The 18,305-nt window shown below is 47.7% G+C and overlaps 1 protein-coding gene across 1 annotated transcript in view; it reads left to right on the top strand.

Annotated features, from left to right (window-relative positions):
- Nucleotides 1-5,279: 5,279 nt before the first annotated feature.
- The window catches only part of SLC39A13 (solute carrier family 39 member 13), a 67,088-nt gene continuing 54,062 nt past the window's right edge, over nucleotides 5,280-18,305 (top strand). The window contains exon 1 of the mRNA XM_082269764.1: nucleotides 5,280-5,355. The gene's annotated coding sequence lies outside the window, so the exon portion shown is untranslated. The remainder of the gene's footprint in view (nucleotides 5,356-18,305) is intronic.

Genomic DNA, 18,305 nt, shown 5'->3' with positions numbered 1-18,305 from the left:
TGGGCTGCCGTGTCCTCTTCCTGCTGCTAAACTTGGGCACTTTGGGGGTTAACAGCCTCTGATCTCCGCCTCACCTGCACTAAAGATGATCTGACGAGGTCATGCCCCCTCCTGCCCTCTGGGTAATTGAGAAAAGGTATTTTAAGGCCCCATACACACAGGGCAGACTCCGCCTGCTCAGTGGGGAATATGTCAGCGGATCCCCGCTGAGCAGATGGAAAGTTGGTCCATACCCGCTCCGCTTATGCAGAGAGGAATCGGAGCCGCCTGCCCCATGCATCAGCATCCCCGCTGGCTAGTGAGGGCGGGAGCATGCCGCCGGCGGCGCACACTTGCCCCCTAGCACCAGGCATGCGACCGACATAGTCCTATGTCGGTTCACACAGGAGGGGCTGCCTGCTGCAGTAAAACTGCGGCGGGCATTCCGGAAGCAGTTAAAAACAGAAAAATTGCCACAAGGGACATAACTTGCACTTCATATGGCTTGTCCCTTGTGTTGATTCTTTGTGTTTTAGGGGAAATCTTCATCTGTCCAAGCCCCCACCCCATCGCTGTAGCCTGGTGGGGTTTAATACAGCTAAGGGAGCTCTTGTCAAGTGAGTTTGACTATGCTCGCCTTTTCCCGCCAGATCTGCTATCATAAAGCCATACTATAGCTTCTATGAATGACACAAGATCCCTGAATGGGGGATGAGCAGATGGTTGACAGTTCTGCCCCCTCCATTCATAGATCCTGTGTCATTCATATAAGTTGTAGTGTGTTACATAGTAGCATAGTAGTTGAGGTTGAAAAAAGACAATAGTCTTTATTCTTCCATTCATATGGCTTTATTAATGGCGGATCCGCCAGGAAAGGACGGGCAGATTCGAGCTTTGTTGATGAGAGCCCCTTACACTGCCTTAGTGTATAAACCTCCGCCACCTACAAAAACATTCAACACATCAGCAGCCACAGCTGTAATACTCAGCAGGGTGGTCAGTGTCAAATAAGGTTTCCTAAATATTTTATGCCAAATGTGTCTACAGTGTAATCGATATTTATCAATGTACAGTGGGGAAAATAATTATTTCATCCCCTGCAGATGTTGTAAATTTGCCCACTTACAAAGAAATGAAGGGTCTATAATTTTTATCATAGGTGTATTTTAAATGAGAGAGACAGTATATCAACCGAAAATCCAGAAAAACACATAAAACAAATGCTATAAATTAAGTTGCAGTTCAGTGAGTAAAATAAGTATTTGATCCCCAACCAAAACATGATTTAGTACTTGGCGGAGAAACCCTTGTTGGCAAGCCCAGGAGGTAAGACTTTTCTTGTAGTTGGTTACCAGGATTACACACATCTCAGGAGGGATTTTGACCTAATCTTCTTTACAGGTCTTCTCCAAATCCTCAATGTTTCTTGGCTGTCTCTTGGCAACGCAAAATTTCAGCTCCTCCATAAATTTTCTATGGGATTAAGGTCTGCAGACTGACTAGACCACTTAATGACCTTAATGTGCTTCTTCTTGAGACACTCCTTTGTGGCCTTAGAGGTATAATTTGGGTTGTCCTCATGCTGGAAGACCCATCCACTACCCATCTTCAGTGTTCTGGCTGAGGAAAGAAGGTTCTCATCCAAGATTTTACAATACACGACCCTTGAAATTGGCCCTTCAGTGGGGCAAAGTCGGTCTGTACCTTTATTATTATTATTATTATACAGGATTTATATAGTGCCAACAGTTTGCGCAGTGCTTTACAGTGTGGGGAAGACAATACAGTTACAGTACAATTCAATACAGGAGGAATCAGAGGGCCCTGCTTGTTAGAGCTTACAATCTAGAAGAGAAACAGCCCTAAAGCATAATGTTTCCACCTCCGTGCTTGACTGTAGGGTTGGTGTTCTTAGGGTAATAGATGGGTCATGGATGGGTCTTTCAGCATGACAATGACCCAAAACATACTGCCAAGGCAACAAAGAAGTGGCTCCAGAAGAAGTACATTAAGGTCATGGAGTGGCGCGGGGGTGGAGCAGACAGCCGGTGATTGACAGTCAGCGGCTCTCTGCTTGTGGAGCCCTGAGAACCGAGCAATCTGCGGTGTTTGTGCATTTGGTTCTCAGTGTTAGAGCCGGAAGAGGATAGATGCAGCATCAGACCAATGCTGCATCCACCCAGGTAAGTATGATGATTCTGCATCCACCTAGGTAAGTATGATGATGCTGCATCCGCCTAGGTAAGCATGATGATGCTGCATCCACCTAGGTAAGTATGATGATGCTGCATCCACCTAGGTAAGTATGAGGATTCTGAATCCACCTAGGTAAGTATGATGATTCTGCATCCACCCAGGTAAGTATGATGATTCTGCATCCACCTAGGTAAGTATGATGATTCTGCATCCACCTAGGTAAGTATGATGATGCTGCATCCACCTAGGTAAGTATGATGATTCTGCATCCACCTAGGTAAGTATGATGATTCTGCATCCACCTAGGTAAGTATGATGATGCTGCATCCACATAGGTAAGTATGATGATGCTGCATCCACCTAGGTAAGTATGATGATTCTGCATCCACCTAGGTAAGTATGATGATGCTGCATCCACCTAGGTAAGTATGATGATTCTGCATCCACCTAGGTAAGTATGATGATTCTGCATCCACCTAGGTAAGTATGACGATGCTGCATCCACCTAGGTAAGTGTGATGATGCTGCATCCACCTAGGTAAGTATGATGATTCTGCATCCACCTAGGTAAGTATGATGATGCTGCATCCACCTAGGTAAGTATGATGATTCTGCATCCACCTAGGTAAGTATGATGGTTCTGCATCCACCTAGGTAAGTATGATGCTGCTGCATCCACTTAGGTAAATATGATGATTCTGCATCCACCTAGGTAAGTATAATGATTCTTCATCCACCTAGGTAAGTATGATGATGCTGCATCCACTTAGGTTAGTATAATGATGCTGCATCCACCTAGGTAAGTATGATGCTGCTGCATCCACTTAGGTAAGTATGATGATTCTGCATCCACCTAGGTAAGTATTATGATTCTTCATCCACCTAGGTAAGTATGATGTTTCTGCATCCACCTAGGTAAGTATGATGATTCTTCATCCAGCTAGGGAAGAATGAGGATTCTGCATCCACCTAAATAAGTATGACGATGCTGCATCCACCTAGGTAAGTATGTTGATGCTGCATCCACCTAGGTAAGGATGATGATGCTGCATCCACCTAGGTAAGTATGATGGTTCTGCATCCACCTAGGTAAGTATGATGATGCTGCATCCACCTAGGTAAGTATGTTGATGCTGCATCAACCTAGGTAAGTATGATGATGCTGCATCCACCTAGGTAAGTATGATGATGCTGCATCCACCTAGGTAAGTATGTTGATGCTGCTTCCACCTAGGTAAGTATGATGATTCTGCATCCACCTAGGTAAGAATGATGATTCTGCATCCACCTAGGTAAGAATGCTGATTCTGCATCCACCCAGGTAAGTATCATGATGCTGCATCCACCTAGGTAAGTATGATGATGCTGCATCCACCTAGGTAAGTATCATGATGCTGCATCCACCTAGGTAAGTATCATGATGCTGCATCCACCTAGGTAAGTATCATGATGATGCATCCACCTAGGTAAGTATGATGATGCTGCATCCACCTAGGTAAGTATGATGATTCTGCATCCACCTAGGTAAGTATGATGATTCTGCATCCACCTAGTTAAGTATAATGATGCTGCATCCACCTAGGTAAGTATGATGATTCTGCATCCACCTAGGTAAGTATGATGAGGCTGCATCCACCTAGGTAAGGATGATGATTCTGCACCCACCTAGGTAAGTATAATGATGCTGCATCCACCTAGGTAGGTATGATGGTGCTGCATCCACTCAGGTAAGTATGATGATTCTGCATCCACATAGGTAAGGATGATGATTCTGCATCCACCTAGGTAAGTATGATGATGCTGCATCCCCCCTAGGTAAGTATGATGATTCTGCATCCACCTAGGTAAGTATGATGATTCTGCATCCACCTAGGTAAGTATGATGATGCTGCATCCACCTAGGTAAGGATGATGATTCTGCACCCACCTAGGTAAGTATAATGATGCTGCATCCACCTAGGTAAGTATGATGATGCTGCATCCACCTAGGTAAGTATGATGATGCTGCATCCACCTAGGTAAGTATGATGATTCTGCATCCACCTAGGTAAGAGTGATGATTCTGCATCCACCTAGGTAAGTATCATGATGCTGCATCATCCACCTAGGTAAGTATGATGATGATGCATCATCCACCTAGGTAAGTATGGTTCTGAAGAAAAAAAAAATCATACTTCTTTTAGGTCAGATTTGAAGCTGAACTCCAGGACAGCAAAAAATGTTCCCATGTAATGGGACAGCGCCTGCACCCCCTGTCATTTAACTCCCCTACCCAGCAGCACTACCACTGCACCCATCACCTCCATGTCACCCTGTAAAGCTGACAGTGCATGCCCCCTCCCCCTCATCCCAGGTCACCCTGTAGCAATGATACAATATACCATCATTCATCCAAACCTCCCAACTTTTTGAGATGGGAATACGGGACACCTATTAGCAAAAGTATGTAGATATAGGACACCCCTGCTGCTATGTCCCCCTAAGGAGAATTGTTTGACAAAGATTGATTTTATTTACTACTATTCCTTTATTTTGGCTTTTGGAATTTACAAATGCAGCAATTTAGAAATTGGATGAAAGGTTTAGCACTGGGAAACACTATTTGAAAGATAAAAAGTGCATTTTATATACAACTATACAGTTCAGACCAAAATGAGGGACAAATGAGGAGGAAAGTGGGACTTTATTCCAAATCAGGGACAGTCCCTCAAAATCAGGACAGTTGGGAGATATATTCATCTCCCCTCACTGAGCACCCCCATGTAATCCTGCAATGCACCCCTGTAACCTCGCCCTGCACCCCTCTGTCACTCATCTCCCTACAATGTACCCACCAATGTCTCTGCCACTAACACCTAACTTTGCAATGCTGATACTGAACTGTCACACCTTCCTTATTAATGCACTTTCCTTCACTCTCTATACACTCCATTCATGCCCTGTTCTGTTTAATGTTCCACAATAGCTCCAAGGTCCCTTTAACTGCGGTTCCGGAAGTGCCTCCCTTTATTTACATTCCCCCATTGCCTCCTGGGCGGAAGCGCTAAGGATACTCTTCCCCCGGGTGCGGAGACCTCTGGAAATTGTTCCGGGGGAGGTGACACGTGGCTCCGGCAGAGGGGCGGGGAGTTAGGCGTAGGAGGACGGGGATGGATGGGACTGAGAGGACCACCGAGAGCGGTAAGGGGGTGTCTGTGGCGCACAGGGGAGACCCCGCTGTGTATTTGGGGAGATGGGGCCTGGGGGGAGCTGTACTTGTAGGCCTGTTGTTGTGGGACTAAAAGTCTCAGCATGTCTTCTGCCACTTGTACAGCTGCTATGGACCAGGACACTCTCTCTCTCCTCCAATACATGAAATCAGGACTGTCTGTGACTCCAGGGAAAATGTGGAGACAGCCAGTGAGTGTTTACAATAGTTTCCTACATTCCTATCCAGAGGAGGGTCCCTGACATCTATGGAGGTGCATTGTAGATCCCAGCTGTCCCGGGGATTGATTTTGGGAGGGAGGAAGGGGATTACCAGAGAGGAATGGGAACTTTCCAGTGGAGAGGACCAGTTCCCGGGAATGACGGTGGAGTGTCCCAGGGATAACTGCCAGATGGGACGGGGGAGTGTCCCCAGGGGGGTGACCTAACTAGACTGAGATGGTGGACAGTCCCGGGGGTGACAGCTAGAGGGGCCAGGGGACTGTCCCGGGGGTGACAGCTAGAGGGGCCAGGGGACTGTCCCGGGGGTGACAGCTAGAGGGGCCAGGGGACTGTCCCGGGGGTGACAGCTAGAGGGGCCAGGGGACTGTTCCGGGGGTGACAGCTAGAGGGGCCAGGGGACTGTCCCGGGGGTGACAGCTAGAGGGGCCAGGGGACTGTCCCGGGGGTGACAGCTAGAGGGGCCAGGGGACTGTTCCGGGGGTGACAGCTAGAGGGGACGGTGGAGTGTCCCAAGTATAACCGCCAGATGGGACTGGGAGTGCGTTGGGGGCGGACCACTAGACCAAGATGGTGGACTGTCCCGGGGGTGACAGCTAGGGGGGACAGGGGACTGTCCCAGGGATGACCGCTAGACTGGACGGTGGAATGTCCGAGGGGTGATAGCTAGAGGGGACGGTGGAGTGTCTGGGGGATGACTGCTAGAAGGGACGGTGGAGTGTCCCGGGGGTGACCGCTAGACGGGACGGTGGAGTGTCCCAGGGGGGGTGACCGCTAGACGGGACGGTGGAGTGTCCCAGGGGGGGTGACCGCTAGACAGGAAGGTGGAGTGTCCCGGGGGGTGACCGCTAGACAGGACGGTGGAGTGTCCCGGGGGGTGACCGCTAGACGGGACGGTGGAGTGTCCCGGGGGATGATCCCTAGACGGGACGGTGGAGTGTCCCGGGGGTGGTGATCCCTAGACGGGACAGTGGAGTGTCCCGGGGGGGGGGGTGACCTGACAGGAGTGTCCCGGTGGGTGACCGCTAGACAGGACGGTGGAGTGTCCCAGGAATGACCACTAGACGACACAGGGGGATAGTCCCAGGGGCTGACCGCTAGACGGGACGGTGGAGTGTCCCGGGGGGGTGATCCCTAGACGGGACGGTGGAGTATCTGGGGGGGGTGTCCCGGGGGGGTGATCCCTAGACGGGACGGTGGAGTGTCCCGGAGGGGGGTGATCCCTAGACGGGACGGTGGAGTGTCCCGGAGGGGGGTGATCCCTAGACGGGACGGTGGAGTGTCCCGGAGGGGGGTGATCCCTAGACGGGACGGTGGAGTGTCCCGGGGGGGGGGGGGTTATCCCTAGACGGGACGGTGGAGTGTCCCGTGGGGGTTATCCCTAGACGGGACGGTGGAGTGTCCCGGGGGTTGGGTGATCCCTAGACGGGACGGTGGAGTGTCCCGGAGGGGGGTGATCCCTAGACGGGACGGTGGAGTGTCCCTGAGGGGGGGTGATCCCTAGACGGGACGATGGAGTGTCCCGGAGGGGGGTGATCCCTAGACGGGACGGTGGAGTGTCCCGGAGGGGGGTGATCCCTAGACGGGACGGTGGAGTGTCCCGGAGGGGGGTGATCCCTAGACGGGACGGTGGAGTGTCCCGGAGGGGGGTGATCCCTAGACGGGACGGTGGAGTGTCCCGGAGGGGGGTGATCCCTAGACGGGACGGTGGAGTGTCCCGGAGGGGGGTGATCCCTAGACGGGACGGTGGAGTGTCCCGGAGGGGGGTGATCCCTAGACGGGACGGTGGAGTGTCCCGGAGGGGGGTGATCCCTAGACGGGACGGTGGAGTGTCCCGGGGGGGGTGGGTGATCCCTAGACGGGACGGTGGAGTGTCCCGGGGGGGTGGGTGATCCCTAGACGGGACGGTGGAGTGTCCCGGGGGTGACTGCTAGACGGGACGGTGGAGTGTCCCGGGGGTGACTGCTAGACGGGACGGTGGAGTGTCCCGGGGGTGACTGCTAGACGGGACGGTGGAGTGTCCCGGGGGTGACTGCTAGACGGGACGGTGGAGTGTCCCGGGGGTGACTGCTAGACGGGACGGTGGAGTGCCCCTGGGGTGACCGCTAGACGGGACGGTGGAGTGTCCCGGGGGTGACCGCTAGACGGGACGGTTGGAGTGTCCTGGATGGTGTCCGCTAGACGGGACGGTGGAGTGTCCCGGGGGGTGCCCGCTAGACGGGACGGTGGAGTGTCCTGGGGGGTGACCGCTAGACGGGACGGTGGAGTGTCCCGGGGGGTGACCGCTAGACAGGATGGTGGAGTGTCCCGGGGGGTGACCACTAGATGGACGGTGGAGTGCTCCGGGGGCGACTACTAGACTGGACGGGGGAACTGTCTCGGGGTGGGCGCTAAAAGGAATGGGGGAACTGTCTCGGCGTGTGACCGCTAAAGGGGACAGGGGAACTGTCTTGGGGTGACCGCTAGAGGGGACAGGGGAACTGTTCCTGGGTGACCTCTAAAGGGGATGAGGGAACTGTCCCGGGGCTACCACCTGACAGGACCAGGAATTGTCCCGGGCAACCACCTGAGAGCACCAGGAACTGTTCCAGGGTAACCCACAGAGAGGCCCGGGACCACCAGAGAGGAAAGGGAACTGTCTCTGGGTTGACCACCTAAGAGGAGTGGGAACTGTCCCGGGGATGACTAACTGACATCAGCAAAGGGGCTGCCTCTTTTGGAATTCCATACCAGTGTTTATGTTAAGAAGAACAGACTTGGGACAGGTTCGCTCTAACATTGTTTTTTAAAAAAAAAACGTAGTCAGCCATGAAACATCTTTTTCAAGGTATGTTGTGTGAAAGGGAACACATAAAAGTCATATAATAGGATTTTCTCAAATCTGATTGCAAAAGTGGAAATATGGGTTAATAAACCAAGACCAAAAACTTGATATATTGCAGCTTACCAGTTCTTTGATGTGATGTCTGCAATCGTTTTTAGTTTAGGCTTTTTTTTTTTTTTTTACTTTATCTGATCAACCTGCCACACACACTACCTCTCCTGACAGCACTCTTACTACAAACACCTCCCTGTCTTCATTACAAAATGAGGTGTTTTGTAGTTTACAGAAGGCTGATAATATTTGAGAATTCGGTTCAGTACACTGGACCTTGGAAGGACACTGGATTTCTAGCAGGATCAAAAGGTATTTTCTGTACTAATGTTCTTCACCTAAAAACAAAAAAACAAGTACATCCATCACATCCAAAAAGTGGTAAGCTCCAATGTATTCCTTGTTTGTTCTTGGTGTTAGAAGTACCTTGGGGGAGGGGAAGGGGGAGGGGGGGGGGGTTCCATACCTAGAATTCTTATGTAAGGGCCGTTCACACCGGGTGTGTTGTGCTGCACTGGGAAAGTCTTTCTCAGCACAGTCCCAGTGCATGGAAAATGCAATTTGCCTTGAGAAGTTAGGTAAAAAAAAATGTATGGGAAGTGCACTGCATCATAACACCGCTGCAGTAATAAGATCTGTATGAAATGTTATTTTGTGATATTTACATAAAGTTTAGAAGAAAAAAAAGTTTACAGTGCACATCGGCTCCACTCCCAGTGCCCATTGGCGGCTGCTTTCTGATGTCACCGAGCCTTTCCATATTAATGACATTTTAAAAGTTGTTTTCAGCGTAAGCGTTCAGCACAGTGTGTGTATAAGAAGACTTTCTTTCTGGTTTGGATAGAGTCAGGAAAAGGTAAAAGCCATGTCAGTTTATTATTTGGTGAGGATTTCCCTATACATAAATATATTCTAGTAGTATGGAAATGGGAGCCAAAAAGTCTGGGAGAAACCAGCCCTATATGTACTATAAAGCCCCGTACACACGTACCGATCGTCGGCATACAAACGTTCGTCTTTTCTCCCCGGGATGTCGGTGTCTGTTGAAAAGTGCAAAGACTGCCCAAGAATTTTGTCCGCCGACTGCAGAAGTGATGTCATGTAATGGTTAACTTTCCCTGTGTTTTTTCTTTTCTGAGCATGCCCAGTCTTGCAAATCTGCGGTCTGTCGGCAGAATTCTGTACTGACTGGCGAACAATCGGCCGCTCTGGTGTCGGCATACAAAAATTTAAATGCTTGCAAGAAAGACTCTTGTCCGCAGAATGTGCGCAGACAGCTGTCGGAGGCACCATACTAACAAGCGTACAATCGGCAGATCTTTCGTCCGCCGACGTTTGTATGCCGACGATCGGCACGTAGGTACGGGCCTTAAGACACTAAAACCGTCCTCAATGGAAGAGGGAGATTGGTCTTTTAAATGGTAACTCCCATAAATCAGTCACAAGTATAGTCTGTTATAAAAAAAGATATATTTTCCATCAACGGTTTTAATGTCTATATCCGGGGTCTTCAAACGATGGCCCTCAAGTTGTTCCAGAACTACAATTCCAATCATGCCTAGTCATGTCTGTGAATGTCAAAGCTTTACAATGCCTCATGGGATGTGTAGTTCTGCACAGCTAGATGGCCGTAGTTTGAGGATCCCTGCTCTATATATTTCCTTATACATCCTGTGCCAGAGATGCAACAGGAAGTGAAGAAGAGCATCTACACCAGGGCTCGACAAACCCCAGGTGCCAGGTTGCCATGGTGGCAAAAAAATTGTCCTGGCGCCTGGGCTGCCACCCGAATGCTGTGCGTGCCCCGGACCGGCATAGCAGGTGTCGCCGGGTAGAGGTGAGGGAGGAGAGTGGACTCACATCTGCTCTCCTCCCCTTCTTGTTGTTGACCCCAAAGTGACGGGTGACGTCACTTCTGGGTCCTTGTTGATGATAGAGGCTGCAGGAGATCAAAAAAAAATGACAATAATTTATGATACATGGAGCTTTAGCAAGGTAAATGTCATCCATATGGCATGCAGGACCGGGAAGTATTCTTGATACAATATTTGCATGGAATGTTTTCTTAGTTTATATCACTGGTGACAGTTGTGTTATTCTGTTGGAAGCCGTTCAAATAAGTGGCTGGAGCCAGCGCTGGTAGATTTCTGTATTATTCGTCTGCTCCTTTCCCTTTTTCATTTGAAATGGATTTGAGTGGCTGCCATTTTTTAGTTTGAACATTTCCTGGGACGTTCTGCTCAGTTTAATAAGAAGCCAACCCCAGCCACTGTGACAGTAGGTAGATTTCAGGCAGTACACCCTTTCCCTGGTGATGACCTTCCATCTAAAGCCTCGTACACACGCACCGATTGTTGGCCGTGAATTTTCGGCCAACGTCCGATCGGCCGATTGTCGGCTTGTTAGTATGATGCTTCCGACAACCGACTGCGACTTTTCGGCCAAACAAAATCTGGTGCGCAGGCTATAAGATTTTTGTTGGCCGTTAACAGAACGGCCGATTTTCCGTCAGTCAGTACAGATTTCGGCAGACAAAAATCTGATGAGCAAGACTGGGCATGCTCAGAGAAGAAAAAACACACGGAAAGTTAACCAGCACATGACATCACTTCTGAAGTTGGTTGTTGTTGGCCGACAAAATTCGTGTGCAGTCTAGAGCACATTTCAACCAACACAACAACAATGGACAAAAGACGGCCGATCGGTTGGCCAACAATCGGTGCGTGTGTACGAGGCATTAGGCCCCTTTCATGCGGGCTTTCCGATTAGCTTTCCCAGCGGATCTGATCGGATCCTCCATGTACCTCTATGGAGCAGCGGATGTCAGCGGTGACATTTCCTCTGACACCGGCTGCTATCCAATCCGATCCTGTCCATGAAATCCAGATGGAAGGAAACCCGATTTTCAATCCATCTGGAGGATGGGATCGGATGAGAACGGACAGGCGGTCCGTTTTCATCTGATTCCCCCCCATAGAGGAGAGCGGGACTCTGACCGCTCCGTCTCTGCAAAGTTAGCGGAGACACAGCTGTCATCCGCCTGCTCAGCGGGGATCGGCAAATCGATCCCCGCTGAGAAAAACGGAGTCCGCCAGGCGCACCGCCCGTGTTAAAGAACCCTAACAGTCTGAGTGCTGCTGTAAAGGAGAGTACAAAAGGCCAATAGCAAGTCAAGTTCAGGTACTTATTTTGTAGTTATATAAAAAAAAAAATAAAAAATTAGTAATGCTTTCTAAGTAAAAAATGTAACCCGTTCATTGATGTTTTATTTTATTTATTTATTTCAGGTACTTATATAGTGCTGTCAGTTTACGCAGCGCTTTACATATACATTGTACATTCACATCAGTCCCTGCCCTCAACTAACTTACAATCTAAGGTCCCTAACTCACAAATGGCGCTTTACCACTGCATGGAACCGAACGGTTCGGATCGCTTTGGTGCTTTTCCACTGCTGGTACCGGATGGTACGGTGTAGGAACGGTACGGTACGGCGGCGCTTTTCCACTGCATGGAACCGAACGGTACGGCTCTCAAAAACAGTACCACCTCGATTGTGGTTCCAAGAGGTACCATACCCGGTACCATATCCCACAATCCTTTGCATGCAGTCACTTCTAGCCACTGATTGGTCAGAGAATCCCACCCACCCCGTTGTTATCCCACCCACTTAACTTTAGTACTACTTTAGTGGAAAAGCAAACCATACCGTACCGAACCGTTCCAACACCGTACCATGCGGTACCAGCAGTGGAAAAGCAAACCGGGCCAAGCAGGGCCGAGTAGAGCCGAGCCGGTACTTGCAGTGGAAAAGTGCCATTACATACACAGTCCAGTTTGTTTTTTATACAGGATCCAATTAACCTACCAGCATGTCTTTGTTTCCTGGAATTCAGCTTTAACTATACAGCAAGTGGTTATTGGTTGTAGAGTAGAGGTTAACCATCCCCGGTGTAGTGATGAGACCAGAATTGGTGGTGAGGTTATGGGGAAAGCTGTGAGGGGGTGTTTCAGGTAGAGCGCCGGGCAGGATGTGGTGGGGAAAGGATGTGGGTGTAGGAAGAGATTTTGAAGGGGGATTGAAGTAATAGTAAGTGATTCAGGTAGTCACAGAAAAAAAACTGACAGCACTGATATCATACTACCGACAACTACACTCCTATTTTAGATTCATTCTTCATTTCTGCACACCATCGCATTTGTATGGTGTGAACAAGCTGGTACCTTCTTGGGTATGCAGTGTGGCAGAGGTGTGAAAAACACAAGACTGGCTGAACAGAATTACAAATATTTCATCAGGCAAAGCAGTTCACATTTATTTCAGCTGTGCATTTAGCTGTTGGCATGAAGTTCACCTTTACAAGCCTGACCTAGCGTGCCCGCACAATTCATCATCCTTGCCAGTGGTAAAGGTGTTGTTTGTGTTAGGCTGCATTCAAACCCGAGCGATTTTTCTGGTGTGTTTTGTGCTTTTTTTTTATGCTCAATTTTGAGCTTTGCCATTTTTTTTAACCAATAGAGAAAACTCATCTGTTGCTAGGTATTTCAGCTTTTTTATTAGTGTTTATTTCTTTTTTTTTTTCTTATTATTTCTTATTATTTTTTTATGTTGGTGTAAGGGGTTAGAGTTAAGATTAGGTTAGGATTAGGAGTTGGGGTTAGAGTTATTTATTTTTTATTTATTTTTTGTAATGGTGCTGCTGCTGCTGCAAAAAAAAAATTATAAATTCATAAAATTAATACAAGGTAATAGAGAAAACTCATCTGTTGCATCGTTTGTTGCTAGGTATTTCAGCTTTTTTTTTTTTTAGTGTTTATTTCTTTTTTCCTTCTTATTCATTTATTATTTTTTTCCATTGGCTTAAGGGGTTGGGGTTAGGATTAGGGGTTAGAGTTATTTATTTTTTGTAAGGGTGCTGCTGCAAAAAAAAAAAAATCATAAATACATAATAAATTCAATAAATTAATACTAGGTAATAACCCCTAAAAAAATAGTAACTAAACACCCTAAGACAAAATAAATAAGTACATTATTATTATTATTTTTCGGGTTTGGGTGTTTATTTTATTATTATGATTTTTTTTTTATTAATGTATTGGATATTTTTTAACCACTTCCAGACCACCCTCCATGTATTTACGTTGCCACTTTGACATTAAATAACAGAGTTATGGCAAAAGATAGCTGCTATAACCCCAGTATTTTTCTACACTAATGGCAGTCCTCTTTCACATAAGTGGCCCCAGTGGCAGATTCGCCACTCGATCACTTTTATGGGCAATGGAAGAGGTGCCCACCCCCCTCCCGTCGCTTCCCAATCGTTCTCCCCCGCTTACCGGAGTCCTTGGTAGCGGGGAAAATGATCCGGTCCTTTCTTGTGCTGGGCAGGAAGTCGAGTGAGAGCAAGATGGCCCCCACTCAACTCTATGCCCTTTGAGAAGTCGAGCGACGTCCGACGTCGCTTCCGCCCAATGGGCTTAAGAGTCGGTTCACACTGAGGCGACACGACTCCTTATGGGGGCGACTTGTGCATTAAATTGCACCACGACTTCGGAGCGACTTGCATGGACTTCACATAATGGAAAGTAGTACAGGACCCTTTTTCTAAGTTGAAGCGACTTGTGTCGCTCCTATTAGAACGGGTCCTGTAGCGGTCAATGGACTGCGAGGGAGCGCGACTTGTCAGGCTGACAAGTCGCACTAATGTGAACCGGCTCTTAAGGGCCCTTTTTTATTTATTTATTCTTAATTATTATTTTTTTTTTTTTTTGTATTGCTCTTTAGCCCCCGTTCACACTGGGGCGACGCTACTTCGCACCGCGACCTCGGAGGTCGCGGTGCGAGCAGCGTGCCGCGACCTCGGAGCGGCCGCCACGGACTTCATAACATTGAAGTCTATGGCGGTCGCCTCCTGGTCGCCCCAAAGAAGCTCCGGACCCTTTTTCTGAGTCGGAGCGACTTGTGTCGCTCCTATCAGAACGGGTCCGCAGCTTCCCTATGGGAGGCGACCTGCGGCGACCTGTGAGGCGACCAGGTCGCCTCACAGGTCGCCCCAGTGTGAACGGGGGCTAAGTGTAGATGTCAGATCTGAGGTCTTTTTGACCCCAGATGTCAAATTAAAGAGGACCTGTCCTGATATTTCTATTACAAGGGATGTTTACATTTCTTGTGATAGGAATAAAAGTGATCAAAGAATATTATGGCACAGTGTAAAATTAAAAGGTCTCCATTTTATTCTCTAGAGTCTCTGCTAAAAAAATATATATATATATATATATATATATATATTAGGGCTGTGCATCTTCACCTACCTCACGATTCAATTCGATTACGATTATTAGGGTCACGATTCGATACGATTCGATTCCGCGATGCATCACGATTACTGCCCAATGCCCATGCCCAGCCCATGGGTATATATCACATCCCTGAGTAGACCCCCATACACCACCATGTATATATATCACATCCCTGAGGAGACCCCCCATACATATATCACATCCTGGATATCCCTGAGGAGACCTCCATACACCACTGGTGTATGGAGGTCTCCTCAGGGATATCAGGGATGTGATATATATTGTATACATGGCATTGGATGGGGGTCTCCTCAGGGATAGACTGATGAGGCTCCTTCAAATAGGGATTATGGATCCATAAAACTCTGAAAACTGTCATACCTGGCACTTTTATGTGTTCTAACTCTAGACTCAGTGACACAATATTTTCTTGATAAATGTATGTATACAGTGAAGGGTAAATACAGAGGAATATATCGTGCTTGTTCCCTACTTTTCAATTGTACATGTACAAAAAGGGGAAATGTTTCAGATTTACTGTCTTGAAGGAAGGACTTCTGACTACTTTTAATATCACCTTACAACCCTGCCCTCTTACAGCTCTCTTTCTGAATTTATCCACATTTGTCCAAAGGTGCGCAGAAGTGGGAAGCAAAGTTTAAAAAAATTTGAATTTGGGGGCTTGGTGCTGCCCCATTTAACTTTTCTGCCCTAGGCACTGCCCATTGAGTACAATGGAAGAAGAAATATTGGAGCTGCCATTGCTGACTTCCTCCTGATTCTGCTAATTACTTGGCTGTTTATGGATTTAATTATACTTCCTTATCTACTCTGTTTTGAGTCAGTGACATAGAAACCATAGAAGCTAAAGGATCAGCATGACAATGAGGGAACTAACATTTCCAGAAGAAAACAGACATGGCAGCCTCCATAATTCTCTCATGTAAGATTTCCTTGAATATAATATTTGTCTCAATAAACTAACAAATTAAATGGTTTCACTGAAAAAATCAGTCTTTTTTTCTTTGCCAGTCTTGCTTTCCAAAGCATTTTCAATGCCAGGATGAACTTTTCTTTAACCCAACAAGAAAAATGTGTAACCTGGGTTGATGTGTCACAGTATATTGAGGATATTGTATACTAAACACAGTGACATTGTGCTCTGTGCTGTGCTCTGTGCTGTGCTCTGTGCTGTGACCATGCCGGATAGTCCGGCTCCCCCTGTCCGCCCCCTCACCTGGCTCTGCCGCTTCTCCTCCGGCTCGGACGAGGCCTCCTCTTCCTCCACTGTCCCATCTCTGGCTGGGAAGGCCGCGGCCGCCCCGAACCCTCCCGGGGCCAGAGCACTGATAGCTCTGCTCTCCTCCTCCTCTTCCGCGAGGAGCTCCGTATTCCACAAGCCAGGCCGCCGCCACTCTCACGCCGCCGCCACTCTCATCCAGCCCCACCCCCGGAAATGACGTCACTAGCAATCGATTTTGCAGTCACCCCGAATCGATGCAGAATCGCGAAGGGTCGCATCGCGATGCATCGATTCGGCGATTATATGCCGCAGCCCTAATATATATATATATGTGTGTGTGTGTATGTGTGTGTTTCAGGGTTCTAAGTCATTTTCTAGCAAAAAAAAAAAATAGAAAAAATACTGTTTTTTAACTTGTAAACAACAAGTGTCAGAATTAGGCCTGGTCCCTAAGTGGTTAAGGTTAGGGGTGAATTATTATTTATGTATTATTAAATGTTATTTTTTATTTATGATGATTTTTAGTTATTTATGTATTTATTTTACCATTTATTTATTCATAAATTATTACTAGTTTGTTTTACTGTTTTTTTTTTTTTTTTTTTTATTTGATCAGAAAATCGCGCCAAAATGCGCACTAAAACGTGCAAATGGCACGTTTTAGTTCTATTCTTTGGGAATAAAAATGCACCAAAAATGCTCAAAACTGCATATTTGAGCTTCAAAAAAATCTCCAGAACTCTTTTGAGCTTCAGTCGACTTGTCGTGGAGATGTGAACCATCTTCATAGAGAATAATTGATTGTTTTCTCCTCCAGCCTTTTGAACCTTCAGCCCCGGTTCACACTACTGCGTGTGCGGGTTTGGATGTCATGTCGGAACGCACTGCTCCGACATGACATGCGATCAGCTGTGCGGTGCGAGTATAGCCATACAGTTTGTTTGGCTAAATTCGCATCGCACCCGCAGCAAACACGCACAGGAGGCATTTTTGCTGCCGCATCAGGATCGGATCGCACAGCGGTTCACACTTGTGCGATCCGATCCTGTGCGAACTGCACGATCGCACTGCGATATGCGATCAAACTGGGGGTGTCGTTAAGATTACATTGACACCCCCAGCGGATCGCATATGGCAGTGTGAACTGCCGGGGGTGCGTGTGCGATGCGGGAACAGGCTGCGAATTCGCAGCTTTCCCGCATCGCATCAGTGTGAACCGAGCCTCAAGCTTATAAAATGCTGAGGTGCGAATGGGGCCTGTAGAGAGAATGTTCTCCAGCAAGGATTAAATACAGTGTACATGTTACATAAGGATAATTCAGGGGGAAAAAGCAGCCCCTGGAGGCTTGTTAAAATGAGATGTGAGCGGGATTAGTAAAGGTGTATTCAGGGAGGAGGGTTGGTATTAGTCAGAGGCTGCAGGATCTCCTCTTCCCCGAGGCCAAGCTCTCACATTCATCCTTGTGAACCTTTTCACCATTTTGCCCTGTGCTCCTTTTCCTTCCTGTTTTTTTTTTTGCCGGATTGTGAATATTCTCCCTGTCATCTGTGGGCTCCGCTCCTAATCTGTACAGCAGGCACCGCTCAGCAATCCAGCTCAATCAGTCTGTAGAGCTTCGCTGGGTAAGAGTGTGATTGTCTCTCCCAGGCTTTGTAAATCCAGCAGAATGTGTGACCTATAGAGGAGGAAAACACTTTCATTTATGAGGAATGCAAAAACTTTTTGTATGTATCGAGTCAGTTCACCCCAAGGCTGACATTTCTGTCTTTGGAAAATACAGGCAGGTTAATGGACCTGCTGGCTTCATTTCGTTGCTCAGGATTCCTGTGGTGAGTTCTCCACGTTCCCAGGTCCTCATATGCACTGCAGACACTATGAAGAGGAGGGGGGGTTCCCTCCCTGGAGTTTTCATTCACTTCACATCAGGGATCGCACAAACCTGCAGACCTGCGTCACCAGGCACCCGAAAATCTACTTTTATTTATTTATTTGTTTAGTTATTTTTATTGAATTTTAGTTTTGTTCTGTGGTTTTGCTTTCCACTAACTGAGTAATGTAGTCACTTTTATGCAATCCATATTTGTTATGGAGAATCCAACGTCAGAACTGCAATCATGAGGAAAAAAACGCTCAAATCGGCCCGTTTAGAACTACAAAAATTTTTTTTCCGAGCTTCAGGCAACTTGGAGTGGAGATGTGAACCATCGTTTTTCTCCTCCAGCGTTTTGGAGCTTTGAGCTCCAAGCTACAATACGCTGAGGTGTGAATGGGGCCTCCTCCCTGGA

Source organism: Pelophylax lessonae (assembly GCF_965119305.1).
Source record: "Pelophylax lessonae genome assembly, chromosome: 10".
Classification (NCBI taxonomy): domain Eukaryota; kingdom Metazoa; phylum Chordata; class Amphibia; order Anura; family Ranidae; genus Pelophylax; species Pelophylax lessonae.
Note: the sequence above shows the minus strand (reverse complement) of the source record. Positions and strands in the feature narration are given on the sequence as shown.